This window comes from Episyrphus balteatus, chromosome 1 (genome assembly GCF_945859705.1).
Source record: "Episyrphus balteatus chromosome 1, idEpiBalt1.1, whole genome shotgun sequence".
In the NCBI taxonomy this organism is placed as follows: Eukaryota; Metazoa; Arthropoda; class Insecta; order Diptera; family Syrphidae; genus Episyrphus; species Episyrphus balteatus.
Genome location: NC_079134.1, coordinates 96,281,951 through 96,296,665, shown reverse-complemented (window position 1 = coordinate 96,296,665; position 14,715 = coordinate 96,281,951).

The window sequence follows — 14,715 nt, the reverse complement described above, 5'->3', positions numbered from 1 at the left end:
AGGCCTCAGTTATAGCTTTCAGTAAAATCCATCAGTAAAAATTGAAACATCAGGAATCTGAAATGTTTTACTGATGAGCGTTTATAGCAACCAGTAAATTTACGTCATTAAATTAAATGCTTATTTGACATTCGCTCCCCAAACAACTTTTTTAATAATCATTTTTACTGATCACTGCATCAGTAATTTTTTTAATGATGGCACCGGAACAGTAAAAAAATGGAATGCCATCAGTAAAACGAAATGGAATTTTTTTTGGCATTTGGCAGTCAGCTGTTCAGTAAAATTAAATTTCATCAGTAAAATTTATAAAATGAATTTGTGAATAAAATTTAATACAAAATACATTGATTCTTTTTGAAAAAATTAGTGGAAATATGTCTTCAATTTATTTCATCAAAATTTTCCTCAAAATAAAAGATTAAAGTATTCAAAACAGCAAAACAAAATTTTTACTGATGGATTTTACTGGTAGCTATAACTGAGCCCTAAGACGATTACACTTTGCATTTTCTTTTTCGATACTTTTTTTACGTAGTTGAGCGTAGTTAAAACGTAGTTCAAAAATATCTAAATCAGGTTTAAAATATATCAAAAAGTAGGTATATTATATATTCCTGTGTAAAAAGTGTAGTTAATCGCAAGAAAACAACAACAAATACTATAAAAAATAAAGAAACTATTTTGGTATAATTGCCCAACAAACAATATCACATCTATAAAGCTTTATAGGAGCTATATTAACACCTGTGAAGCTTTATAGGAGCAAATTTATTAGTTGGGTGTGTTCAAAATTGTTGCAAATAAAAAAAAAATAGAGAAATTGGCACTCGAATTTCGAGGGCTGGGTCGGCTAGTTGCAATAAATAAGCAAACGTGATTATTCGTGTCATTTGAAGAAAACTGAAGTTTAGTCCAATGGGGATATGGCATCCAAAAACCTCGGGATATATGGCACCGGTGCCATTTCCCCCGCATCTACTTTTGAACATATTTATTTTTCAACTGACAATTGTATTTACAAAAAACTTCAGCAAACCAGGCCAAGTGGACTAAAACCCAGATCACAGCAGCCGTTGGAGCTGCTGAATGTCAAAAAAAGCAGGACCTAAGCATTTTGCGATTCCCTTTACTCTTCACACTTCACTACATTAAAAGGCTTCTTAAATGACCAGAACCTAAAAGTTTGCCAAATAGCTTTCAGATTGGCTGAAAAGTGCGGAATAAGGCAGTAATCATAATGTCACTTTTGGTCTTATGGTTCCTGTACGTCTTTCAACAGCACATGTAACAAGTGTCACAACAAAATATCAAGAAGAAATAGGGTGCCATATTGTTAGGAGTCAGGTTACCTTAGGCCTTACTTTGGTACAAGAGAACTTGCGGGTGGAACGCTTGTGGTTGCACAGCTAACCTCGGGACTTCAGCGCAGCAGTTATCGGGGGAAATAAAAAAAGTATTAGCTTTAGGTACAGTATCTTTTAGGGCTTATTTTTTATCTATATTTATATACTATTTTGGTGATGGTAGAATTTCGTTTAGATTAGGTTTGTTAGGGTATATTGGTGATGTTAGCCCTAAGGTAACCTGACTCCTAACAATGGCGCCCAACGAGACCAGACGGTTAAGAAAGAAAAAGCAACTCCAAGGGATGATTTTTTTTAGACTTGTCATTTTATTTCCGCGTTTTTTTAATACATTTTTTAACATTTTTTAAAAATTTGTTTACTTTTCTATCCAAATTTAAAGCAAATCTAGGGACAGAGGGAACTTTTGGTTACGTCATAGATTGGAAATTGCTATCCGATCAACAGGGTTAGACTCGGAGATTTAGTGAGGTAATTTGGATCTATGACGACACCAAAAGTAGAATAGGGTTAAAGGAATCGCTACTTCAGCTATCCATAAAGTCAGGTACAACCCAACTTTTTGTAAGGTAGAGGTTTCGCTTCCTGAAGCCTTATTGGTATCGAAGTTGATTTTTATTTCGCAGCTAACCATTTATCGGGGAATGGAGATACCAGCTGAATTTCGAGCGCACCAGTTGAAATCCAGACAATACAATTTACATATAGGGACATAGGGACTTACAGACCAAAATCCATTTACCAGCGGAAAGGAAACTTAGCAAGTTTTCACACACCTAAGCATTTTACATAAAATTTTCTTCAAAACACAAAAGCTACATAACTTTTTTATTATTTTTTTTAAATTTTTTTTTATTACTTTTTTATATTTTTTTTACTATTGTTTTTTATTATATTTCAAAATTTTTTTTATAGCTTTATTTCTTTTTTTTACCAATTCGCTTCGAGAAGAATGAACGACCGATAGCGTTCATGTCCAAGAAGCTTAATTCTGCTCAAAGGAATTATAGCGTAACGGAGCTTGAATGCTATGCGGCCATTTTATCGGTAAAGAAGTTCAGGGCCTACGTGGAAGGATTACCCTTTACCATCATTACAGATCACGCGAGTTTAAAATGGCTGATGACACAAAAGGACCTTACAGGAAGATTTGCAAGATGGAGCCTGAAGCTGCTGGTTCGTGTTCGGGATCGAACATAAGAAAGGTGTCCAAAACGTCATCCCTGATTCTCTCTCACGAGTTCATATGGAAGAGATCACGATCACGACCGAAGATTTAGCCCCAGGAGTTGAGTTTAGTTCACCATATTTTTCTTCAGAAGAATATGTTGAGCTAAAGAAGATAATAGAACAAGAACAAGACAGACTTCCAGATATTTGTATATCTGACGGATTTGTTTAGAAACGAACGGACATTAGGACAGGTGACATAGTACAAGAGGACCGAGCCTGGAAACTGTGGGTGCCTGAAGGACTACGTGAAAATCTGTTGCAGGTTTCACATGACTCACCCTCTTCTGGACATGGTGGCATCAATAAAACTTTGACAAAGTTACGACAACTGTACTTTTGGCCGGGGATGGCCACTGATGTTCAACGGTGAAATCATGTGAAATTTGTAAATGTTGTAAATCTGTTAACACCACTACTCGACAACCGATGGGGCAGCAGACTATGACCGAACGGTCTTTCCAACGGCTTTACATAGACTTCTTAGGGCCTTACCCGCGTACTAGTATTGGAAATACGCATATTTTCATAGTATTAGACCATTTTAGTAAATTTGTATTTTAAAAATCAGTGAGGAAAGCAACATCATCTGAGGTAGGTAGTGAAATTTTTAGAAGAAAGTGTGTTTCATGTTTTTGGTGTTCCTGAATTTGTTCATTCAGATAATGGTAAACAGTTCGTTTCGGAATTGTTTACCAGTTTTCTAAAACCTTATGGGGTAAAACATACAAGAACTGCGTTTTATTCACCACAAGCGAACGCGTCAGAAAGGGTGAACCAGTCGGTTCTGTCAAAGATACGATCATATCTTGGCAGTAACCAAAAACAATGGGATCATGATGCAATCGGAGTAGAACCGTACTATGCAGTGTTCGGAACACCAATGATCCAAAATGCGAAAATCTACGAATTACTTCGAAAATTAAATGTTGTGAAAGAGTCAAATATAGAAATTCTTAATAAAGAAGGCCGACTAGAGTTGATTCGAGCGAGAATTTTTGATAACTTGAAAATTGCACACGAAAAAGGCACAAAAGTGTATAATACCAGATGTAAGGACATCGAGTATAAGCCTGGACAAATTGTGTACCGCCGAAACTTTAAGCAAAGTAATGCAATTGAAAATTATAATGCAAAACTAGGTGCAAAATTTATTAAATCGACAGTTTTGAAAAAAATAGGAAACTCTCTTTATGAACTGGGAAATTTAAGAGGTGAAAAGGTTGGTGTGTATCACGCCAAAGATATCCATTCTTAGATAGATTAGATGACGCACTCAGATGGTGTTGTTTAATATGTGATATAGTTTAAGTTAAATTATACTTTATTATACTTTATTAGAGTTAGTTAAGATTCATATAGTTTATTTATTTTTTGAATAAGTAAAAAATTGTTTTTGGAAACTATATGAGCAGGGATAAGATGTTGTGAAATTTGCCTTTTTTTTCTTGCTTAATCGTACGACATTATAGATTAAAAACAAACACGTTTTACGTCCTCCTCGTGCCAAATATATGTATTTTATTTTGCCTTTTTTTTGCCTTTTCTTTCGTTATTGCCTTTTTTTGCCTTTTCTCTTGTTATTGCCTTTTTTTGTCTTTTCCTATGTTTTTTTTTATCTTTAAAGCGTCTTAAAGGTAATGCCTACACACAAAACACTCAAATATACAAACAAAAAGCTAACTAAATTAAATTACCCCACACAAACAAAATTCGAATGAAAAGATCTACCTCTGCAACTTGATTGTCTGCTATTGCTACCATTTATTGTCTTCTACGTTCTATTGCGTGGCCAAAAACCGACACGTATCAGAGTTCAAAAGCTAACTTACTGAATTTACAATACTCGATTTGAAGAAGTTCTCCAGATTTTGGACATAATCAAGAGAGATTTGGAAGTTGCGAAAGGAGCAGTCGCAAAAGATGTTTTTGAGAAATACAGATCAATTTTTTTTTGGCAAATAAGGGACTCGAAAGAGTTGAAAAAATAAATTGCGTAATACATTGGAACACAAATCCAGGGGTCGAACTACGGCATACGTACGTTAACGTATTGACGCTTTATGTCTCTATCATTTTCTTCTAATTAAATAGAGAAAGCAATAGTCAAAACGTTAACGAATGTATGCCGTAGTTCGACTTCAGAGCTCCCGGCAAATGTTGAAGTGGGCGATGTCGAGTTCTTTAATTGGGGTCCAGTCGTCTCTACAGATGTAGAGATATTTTAGCTCCTTTAGAGCACTCTTAAGGGACAATCGCAGGCGCTTGTTAACTGAAAATTTTAAAAAGCTCATGATTGTTCAAAATTACTGCAATTAATTTTTATACCTATTTCATTCTTTTCTCAATAAATGCCTTTTTATGCCTTTTTGGGAGTTTTATTTTGCCTTTTTTTAAGTTTTTAGGTCCACAAGATCGTATGCCTGTATATGAGTCTTTAAATTAAATAAAAGATAAAGAATTATTTTCTTATACTCATAGGTATATTAGACTGGGCCAAAAAAAAAAATATTTTTTTTTTGAAAGTTACTTCGAAAATCTTGTTCAGGATGATGAAAAAAAAAATTGGTGAAAATTTGAGCCGTTAAAAAAAATTTTAAGAGGTCTATCATCGGTGTATTTTATTTTTATACATGATATGATGTTTTACAACAGAACTGCTAGACAATCAAAGTAAAAAATTAATTGCTTTAACCGTTTAGAAGATATTCGTATTCAAATCGCAATGCATACTTGTCATAAGAAAACTATTGAAATCAGTGGGCATTGGTTTTGATACGAATATCTTCTTAACGGTTAAAGCAATTAATTTGCTGCCAGGGAACTTTTTATAGAACGTTTAAGTCCCTACAAGAAAACATCTTGCTAATTTGAAAATATTGAATTTTCAGTGAATTAGAAAATTTTGAAATTGAAAATTGATTTTTTAATTTTTTCTCGATTTAAATCGTGAATAACTTCTTTAGAACTCAATTTAGGGAAAATTACTACAAGACCTTTTTTGTAGAGAATTAAATTTCCTATAAGAATCTATCGTGGTTTTATTTTTCTATTCAGTTATTTGCTTATCACAAAATTCCAAAGTGAAACAGTCAAATTGAAAAAACACTTCGATTTAAAAAGCTTAATTACTCGAATACGGCTCGTCTGACGAAAATTTTCAATTAGATCTTTTTTGTAGGAAATTTAATTTTATATAAGAAAAAATGAACAGAAATTTTTTTTACTTTGATCGTCTAGCAGTTCTGTTGTAAAACATCATATCATGTATAAAAATAAAAAACACCGATGATAGACCTCTTAAAATTTTTTTTAACGGCTCAAATTTTCAAAAAATTTTTTTTTCATCATCCTGAACAAGATTTTCGAAGTAACTTTCAAAAAAAAAAATATTTTTTTTTTTTTGGCCCAGTCTAAGGTATATATTATGTTGTTTATTAAACAAACGTTTTTGGGAATTCTTTCCATCTTCAGGTTTAAGCAAATAATATTTAACCAAGGAAGATGGCAACACTAAAGAAAAAGAAGTAGATGTTGATACTATAAAGAGGAGAAGAGTTAGTTGTGTTTTTGAAGAGGTCGAGTTAAGACCAAATAATAAAGATAAATAAACTTACATTTAATCGAATTGTTTCGTATTTTATTTTATTAACGTAAAAGATCAGAAGCGGGGTCAACCCTGGCCATAAAGATAAGTGTTATAATAAATCTTAATTTTTCTTGATTACGTGAGTATTGAAATCGTGTTCGGTTATACATAATACTGCGTGAATGTTCTGAGCATATAAGTGAAAATGAAGTGGGTAATAATATTGTGCATGGAGAGGTGCGCTTTTCGATACTGAAATTATCAATACTAGCCGACCCCGCCCTCGAAATTCGAGCGCCAATTTCTTTATTTTTTTTTATTTGCAACAACTTTAAGCAGAATTATACCAAAATAGTTTCATTATTTTGTATAGTATTTGTTGTTGCGATTAACTACACTTTTTGAAGACAAAATACACAGGTATATATAATATACCTACTTTTTGATATTTTTTAAGCCTGCTTTAGATATTGTTGAACTACGTTTAAAATACGTAAAAAAAGTATCGAAAAAGAAAATGCAAAGTGTAATCGCCTTAATGCATTGTGTTTGCACCTTGCATTTTGCGATTCAATTCAACCTGTTTCATATTCCATTCATTCAAATTCCATCATTCAATCATTCAACTTCCACCAACTTCACTCAAATTTGTCATTCACATTGTAGGTTCTCGTCTTAGCTTAGCTTGTAGAAGTTTAAAATTCCGGAAGGGAGAGGGCGTTATTTATCGCACTTCCAGTTTGGAATGATATTTGTGGTAAGGTTTCCATTAAAATTTTAATGAATGCGTTCAGATACTTATTAATGATTAAAGATAGGTTCACATTTATTAAAGGTGCGTTCACAACAACGTCGCACAACAACGTTTTTTTCATGTTAAAGCCATAACTACAATGACCTAAAAAGTGGGAAATTTACAAAATTAAATTTTTTTTATTTCTTTCTAGCAATATTTGTTTTTGTAAAAATTTTCGGAAAAAACTACAAAATTTTTTTTCGAAACCAAAAAATAAGCTTTTTGCATCATTATTTTTTATTTTGTCGTCGTAAAAACTGTCATAAAATGAGTTTGAAATCTATCACTTTTTGACTTTTTGCAAAAAGTTGCCGTTGTAGTAATACTTTTAAAGCCTTAAGGCTTAACTACAATGACCTAAACAGTGAAAAAGTGGGAAATTTACAAAAGTTAAAAAAAATTATTTCTTTCAAGCTCCATTTGTTTTTGAAAAAACCTACAAAAATTGTTTTCAAACCAAAAAATAAGTGAAAAAGTGGGAAATTTACAAAAGTAAAAATTTTTTATTTCTTTCTAGCGCTATTTTTTTTGGAAAAACTACAAAAATTGTTCAGCAAGAATATAGGACACCTTATTGACCATAAACATATGAAAATAAAACAAAACAAAAAACAAAAAAGATTTTTCTTTTATAATATTTTAATTTTTTATTGAATGCATTTCAAACCAACTGTGGTTCATCATCAGCAATACACTAATTTGACAAAAAAGAAAGAAGAAAGAAAGTACAAAGCAAAAAAGAAGAAAATTGAAGAAAAAGCTTTACATATAACAATTAGAGTAAAAGAGAACATTTAGATTAGGTTAAACAAAGGTGACATAATATTGCCATTATCACTATTCATGGCATTGTTGTTGTTGCTGATGTAAAGACTTTCATAGGCATCAAGTCTGCGGTTGTTTGTGACGTGTTTTTTGAGCTTGACATCTTCTAATCTTACATTGAAGTGGTTGTTGGTGAGGGCGTGAGCAGCGACGGAGGATTTTTCGGGTCTGTTGTACTTAATATGATTCGAATGTTCGTTGAATCGGACACCAATGCTTCTTTTTGTTTGACCGATGTAAACAGCATCGCAGTCCCCACATTTGATCTCATATATTCCCGATTTGTTGACAATTGGGGATTTGTCCTTAGTTGAACCAAGCATATTTTTTATTTTGCCATTACTTGAGTAGACGCATTCTATATTTTGTTGTTTTAATTTTGTGTGCATTTTATTTGTAATTGGTGGAAAATACGTCATTGATGCTCTTTCTGTGTTGTTGTTGTCGTGAGTATTCCAATCCCTGAAGCTTTAACTGCCCTTCAAAAACACCTTAAAAAGTTTGAGATAGACAAAAACAAAAAACATACATATTTAAAAACAGCTAAAATATGTATGTCTCAAAACTTTTTCCAGTTTAGGAATAACTTTTACATAATTGAAACTGGAACATGTATGGGTTACCCTTTGTCCCCACTAATAGCGGAAGTTTTCATGTCGTCATTCGAAACAAATTTGAGCGAAAGAGGATTGCTCCCTAGAATTTGGTTTCGTTATGTAGATGATGTTTTTGCGGTGATAAAAAGAGGTGAAATCGATTCGGTTTTAAACATCTTAAATTCAGAGTTCGATTCCATTAATTTCACCTTTGAATCTGAAGAAGACAAAAAACTAAATTTCTTAGACTTAACCCTGTCAAGAAAAAAACGGACGAATTGAATTTGCCATATACAGGAAACCAACAACAACAAACAGATACATCACGAACGACTCATACTCCCCGATTCAACACAAACTCGCTGCCTTTCATTCAATGGTCCATCGCCTATGTAAACTACCACTTTCAATTGCAAACTATACCACCGAATACAACTTATTGAAAGATATTGCTGCTATCAATGGATACAATCCATCTATCATAGATCAGTTGATAAATAAACACACTAAAAAACTTAAAAAATCATCATTAACAACTCTATACAAACAAAATAAACAACTTCACGACAACAACAACACAGAAAGAGCATCAATGACGTATTTTCCACCAATTACAAATAAAATGCACACAAAATTAAAACAACAAAATATAGAATGCGTCTACTCAAGTAATGGCAAAATAAAAAATATGCTTGGTTCAACTAAGGACAAATCCCCAATTGTCAACAAATCGGGAATATATGAGATCAAATGTGGGGACTGCGATGCTGTTTACATCGGTCAAACAAAAAGAAGCATTGGTGTCCGATTCAACGAACATTCGAATCATATTAAGTACAACAGACCCGAAAAATCCTCCGTCGCTGCTCACGCCCTCACCAACAACCACTTCAATGTAAGATTAGAAGATGTCAAGCTCAAAAAACACGTCACGAACAACCGCAGACTTGATGCCTATGAAAGTCTTTACATCAGCAACAACAACAATGCCATGAATAGTGATAATGGCAATATTATGTCACCTTTGTTTAACCTAATCTAAATGTTCTCTTTTACTCTAATTGTTATATGTAAAGCTTTTTCTTCAATTTTCTTCTTTTTTGCTTTGTACTTTCTTTCTTCTTTCTTTTTTGTCAAATTAGTGTATTGCTGATGATGAACCACAGTTGGTTTGAAATGCATTCAATAAAAAATTAAAATATTATAAAAGAAAAATCTTTTTTGTTTTTTGTTTTGTTTTATTTTCATATGTTTATGGTCAATAAGGTGTCCTATATTCTTGCTGAACAATTTAACACGACCATAATGAAAGTTCAATTCCTTTGAGAACATTGTTGGTTTTTTCCAAGTAAAACAAGTGTTTCTTAAAAGACTTTAATTAAATACAAAAATTGTTTTTTAAACCAAAAAATAAGCTTTCTGGTGGAAGGTATAAGGAAGAAAAAAGACGTTTTTGTTAGTTTTCCCTGAACCTCATAAGAAAAACGCTTTGCCATGCGGCGATAAAATATTAGTGACTTTTATTCAAAAATGTAAACGTCTAAAAGTGAAAACTTGGTAAAATGGTAAAGGAACTGTCAAAGTCAGCTATTACATGAAGCCTCAAGAGGCTTGACTCTTTTTTCGAATTTTCTTTTGATACACAGCCACACAAAAAAAAAATTAAAGTTCTGGCCTGGGGTTGCGATTAAGTTTTTCATATAGTTTTTAGTTTTTGGGTCGCTGAAACTGAATCCGGAGTCCGTTTTGCCCCATCACGTCAGGTTTTCGAGATAACCTCATAAGTCACAAAAACAAAAAAAAATTTTCTCTGATCTGGATGTGCGAATATGTTAATCATATAGTTTTTGGATCACTGAATCCAGATTCGAAGTCAATTTCGCCCTATCACGTCAGGTTTCTGAGATATCCTCAAAAAAATGTCAAAAATGTTGCTAAAACCGAATTCGAACTCTTTTTTTCCGTATCACGTCAGGTTTTTGAGATATCCTCAAAAAATGTCAGATAAGAACTTTTTTTTGAGTTTAGACATTTTTTGAGGATATTTCAAAAACCTGACGTGATACGCCAAAATAGACTTTGGATTCGGTTTCAGTGACCCAAAAACTATATGAAAAATTTAGTCGCAACCCCAGATAAAAACTTTTGTTTTTTTGGTTTTGACATTTTTTTGAGGATATCCCAGAAACCTGACGTGATAGGGCGAAATTGACTTCGAATCTGGATTCAGTGATCCAAAAACTATATGATTAACATATTCGCACATCCAGATCAGAGAAAAAATTTTTTTGTTTTCGTGACATTTTATGAGGTTATCTCGAAAACCTGACGTGATCGAGCAAAACGGACTTCGGATTCGGTTTCAGCAACCCAAAAACTATGTGAAAAAGTCGCAATCCCAGGTCAGAACTTTTATATTTTTTTGTGTGGCTGCCCTACTAACAATTTTGCTTCTATAATGCTTTAAGGAAGCAACAGTTGCATCTGTAAAGCTTTATAGAACCAAAATTGTTTGTCGGGGGTGTAATCATTCTGTGAGGCGCGTACTATTACACGATGCCTCTTGAGTCAAGGACTCAAATTTGACATTTATTTTTTGAATTAAAATTTGGTGTTGTTGTATTGCACCAAGAAGCAAAATGAAATGTGAGGGAATGTTGAAAAAAGAAAAAGTGGAAAAAGAAACGTCAAAAAAGAGTCTCGGACTCACGACCCACGACTCTCCGGTCGGATAATTTTTTCATTCATCTTTTTTCTCTTTTGCACTCATTATGTTTAAAAAGAGTCGCGCCTCTTGAGGCTTCATGTAATTGCTGACAAATTCTTATGTTCTTTCAAGAGAGAAAAGGAGAAAAGGTATCAAAAGTGTTTACAAAAGATTGGACCTTAGTAATAGACTTGATTTTAATAGAATTCGATTTTAACAAAAAAATTCATGGTAATAAAACAAACATCTTACTTTCTAAACTTAGATAACTAAAACAATGAAAGTTAACCATAGTTTACGTGCGATCTTAAAACAACGCACCAATGTGAACCCACCTTAATGTTTTTTGATTTTCGCTGAATGCTTTCATTCATTCATTCAGTCATGAATGACATTTCATTCCAGTCGATTGGAAATTTTCCAATAGAATTCCAGTTGTTTTTGTTTTGTTTTTTTTTTTTTTTTTATTTTGTATCGAATTTTAATTTGTTTAATTTCGTTATTTCGGTTAATTAAAAGTAAAAAAAAATGTGATTCTGCACATCTACGCGTCATTCTCTTTCGTTCCGTGTATAATTTATGCCCCTTCGGTTTTTGGGGGCCCGGTAATTTGTACCACAAAAACCATGCTCGCCGTTTAATTATATGATGATGATGATATAGATATTAAATTGTTAATTAGTTGGGTTTTGTTACACAAAACTGCATTGGATTGGGTTGGCTGTTGGTGGAGGCGCGACACTGACCGTTGTTTGGTTTGTCTATGTGCAACAGTTTGTGCTTGCATTTTCAGTTCATGAAAAGGTAATACTGTCTCTGTTGCTCAAGGGAAAAGACATGCTGAAAGTGTTTGCGTTGTCTACAGTTGTGTCTATCTCTATGTATAGGTTTACATAAGAGATATATAATGTCAGAACACAAAGTGGTTTGATGTGAAAGAGATAGCTATAGGGTGACATGAATAGGCCAGCATTGTATATATATTTCTATAGTACTATCATGAAGTCGAATTTAGTATTAGTTGATGTCGCCACTTTTTTGAGGTGGCGCTCAGTGTGTTTTTTTCATACAAATTCTGCTTTTTCAAGTCACCACTAGAGTTCCTAAGATCGTTTTACTTCATGATAGTACTATGGAAATATATATACAATGTAGGCCAGTGTGATTGCGTTTTCTTGGTATGGGTATGCATTTTTGGTTTACAAAAAAGCATATTGTTATCTCTATCTGATATGAGTACAATTCTGGTGGAAATTAAATTTTTTTATATATGAGTTTGAATTTTGTTAAACACAAATAAGCATTCTCTGGATCGGGATTTCATAGTTTCTTTTTATTTCTTTGAAGTAAAGTACATATGCTCGGAATTTTCTCGCAATTGATCGAGCATAGTTGAATTTATTTTGATGTACGTAGTTGAACTAAAAGCATACAAAAAAAAAAATAATTGAAGACACCAGTTGCGGCGACAATTGCAAAGCATCAGTAGTCAGTACCTTCATACATATAAATGAAACAAAAATTATACCAATTATTTCAAAACCAATAGAAAATTTACAAATGTTAATGATGCGTTGCAATGTTATCGCAGCTGGAAACTAAATACAAAAAAAAAAATTAAAAGTTCTTAATTTGATTTTAGATCAAGAAAGATGGACGATTTAAATGTGAAGCAGCTGCAAGAAGAACTCAGGAAGAGAAGTCTTCCCATTGGTGTGTCCAAAAGGGTCCTAATTAACAGAATAAATGACTTTGACAAACACCTCAACACAAGCGAAATAATAACTCAATCCAACGACAACATGAATCAACAGATTGGACAAGCAAACGTCAATGAAGCAGACGCCCGAAGTACGGCAACTGTTTCAGACACTGCTACTGCTACCGATGAAGAACTGAGGGCAAGAGAATGGGCTTTGATAAAACGCGAGCGAGATCTTCTTGAAAAGGAAAGAACTCTTTTTGCAAAAGAACGGGACATAGCTGAGAAGTTGAAGCATCTTAATTCAGCCAGACCATCAAGAAATATTCAGAACACTGCCTTTCGACTCCGATACTAGTTGGGAAGGATGTCCTGAATAACTCAATGTGCAGTATGCTTAAATTAGGCGACAGCTTGACGGTACAAAGAGTAAACATTAACGTTTGCAAATCTAAAGCAATATCGGCATCGGATATTGATATAGGTGAAGAAATATCGACACTTGTCCTAACAACACTCCTTAATAAGTATCGTCAATGCATTGCCATGAGCCAGAAGGAATTAGGGCGAACCAAACTCATTGAAATGGAAATTGAATTGCTTAAACGAAGGCCAATAGTGTATCAGACATATCAAGTTCCATATGCAAAAAAAAAATACTTTCTACAATGATCTCTGAGTTGATGGAAAGTGATCTTGTCGTCGAATCGCAATCCGATTATGCTTCACCAGTGGTATTATTAAAAAAAAAAGAACGGCGAGGACAGAATGTGTGTTGACTACCGAAAACTAAATTCCACCACGAAGAAAATCCGCTATCCTATGCCATTAGTTGAAGAACAACTCAACGCACTAGTGGGCCATAAGTATTTCTGTGTTCTCGATTTGGCTTCTAGATATTATCAGATACCAATAAAAAAGGAGCACACACATTTGGCTCCGCGAAATTAGGCCCCATGAAATAAGGCCCCAAAAGAAAAAATGAAATAAGGCCCCAAATTGGGGTATTTTTTCATAATGAAAATATGCCCCAATGAAACAAGGCCCCATCGAAATGAAAAAATGCCCCAAAAATAAATGAAATAAGGCCCCAACTTATTTTGAACTTTTAAAGAAAAATGAAATACGACCCCAATTTTTCTTTTTCATAAATAATTTATTTTTGGTAATGAAATATCACCCCAAACCAACAGAAAAATCTTTATGGACGGAACTTTTAAAATTGTTCCTCAAGGATGTTTCAAACTGCTGTTGTGTTTTTTTTGGTTATTCTGTTACTTATTAATGCTTTTTTCAATGATCCCTGATGGTTTTTTTTACATTGAAAGGCATTAGTTTGCAGTGCAGCACGATGTTTACATTGAAAAGCATTAGAAAGTAACAGAATAGCTGAAAAAATCGCGCGATTTTTCAGCTATTCTGTTACTTTCTAATGCTTTTCAATGTAAACATCGTACTGCAAACCATCAGGGAGTAACAGAATAGCTGCAAGAAATCGCGCGATTTCTTGTAGCTATTCTGTTACTCCCTGATGGTTTACTACACGGTCTTAACATGGAAAGGCATTAGTTTGCAGCACGATCTTAACATTGAAAAGCATTATTAAATAACAGAATAGCTGAAAAAATCGTGCGATTTTTTCAGCTATTCTGTTATTTAATAATGCTTTTCAATGTTAAGATCGTGCTGCAAACTAATGCCTTTCAATTTTTGCAGCTTTTCTGTTACTTCCTGTTGGTTTGCAGCAATACTTTACATTGAAAAGCATCAGTAAGTAACAGAATAGTTCAAAAATCGCGCGATTTGTTCAGCTATTTTGTTATACTAATGCTTTTCAATGTAAAGATATTGCTGCAAACCAGCAGGGAGTCCATAATATGCGGTACTTTGCCAATTCTGGGTC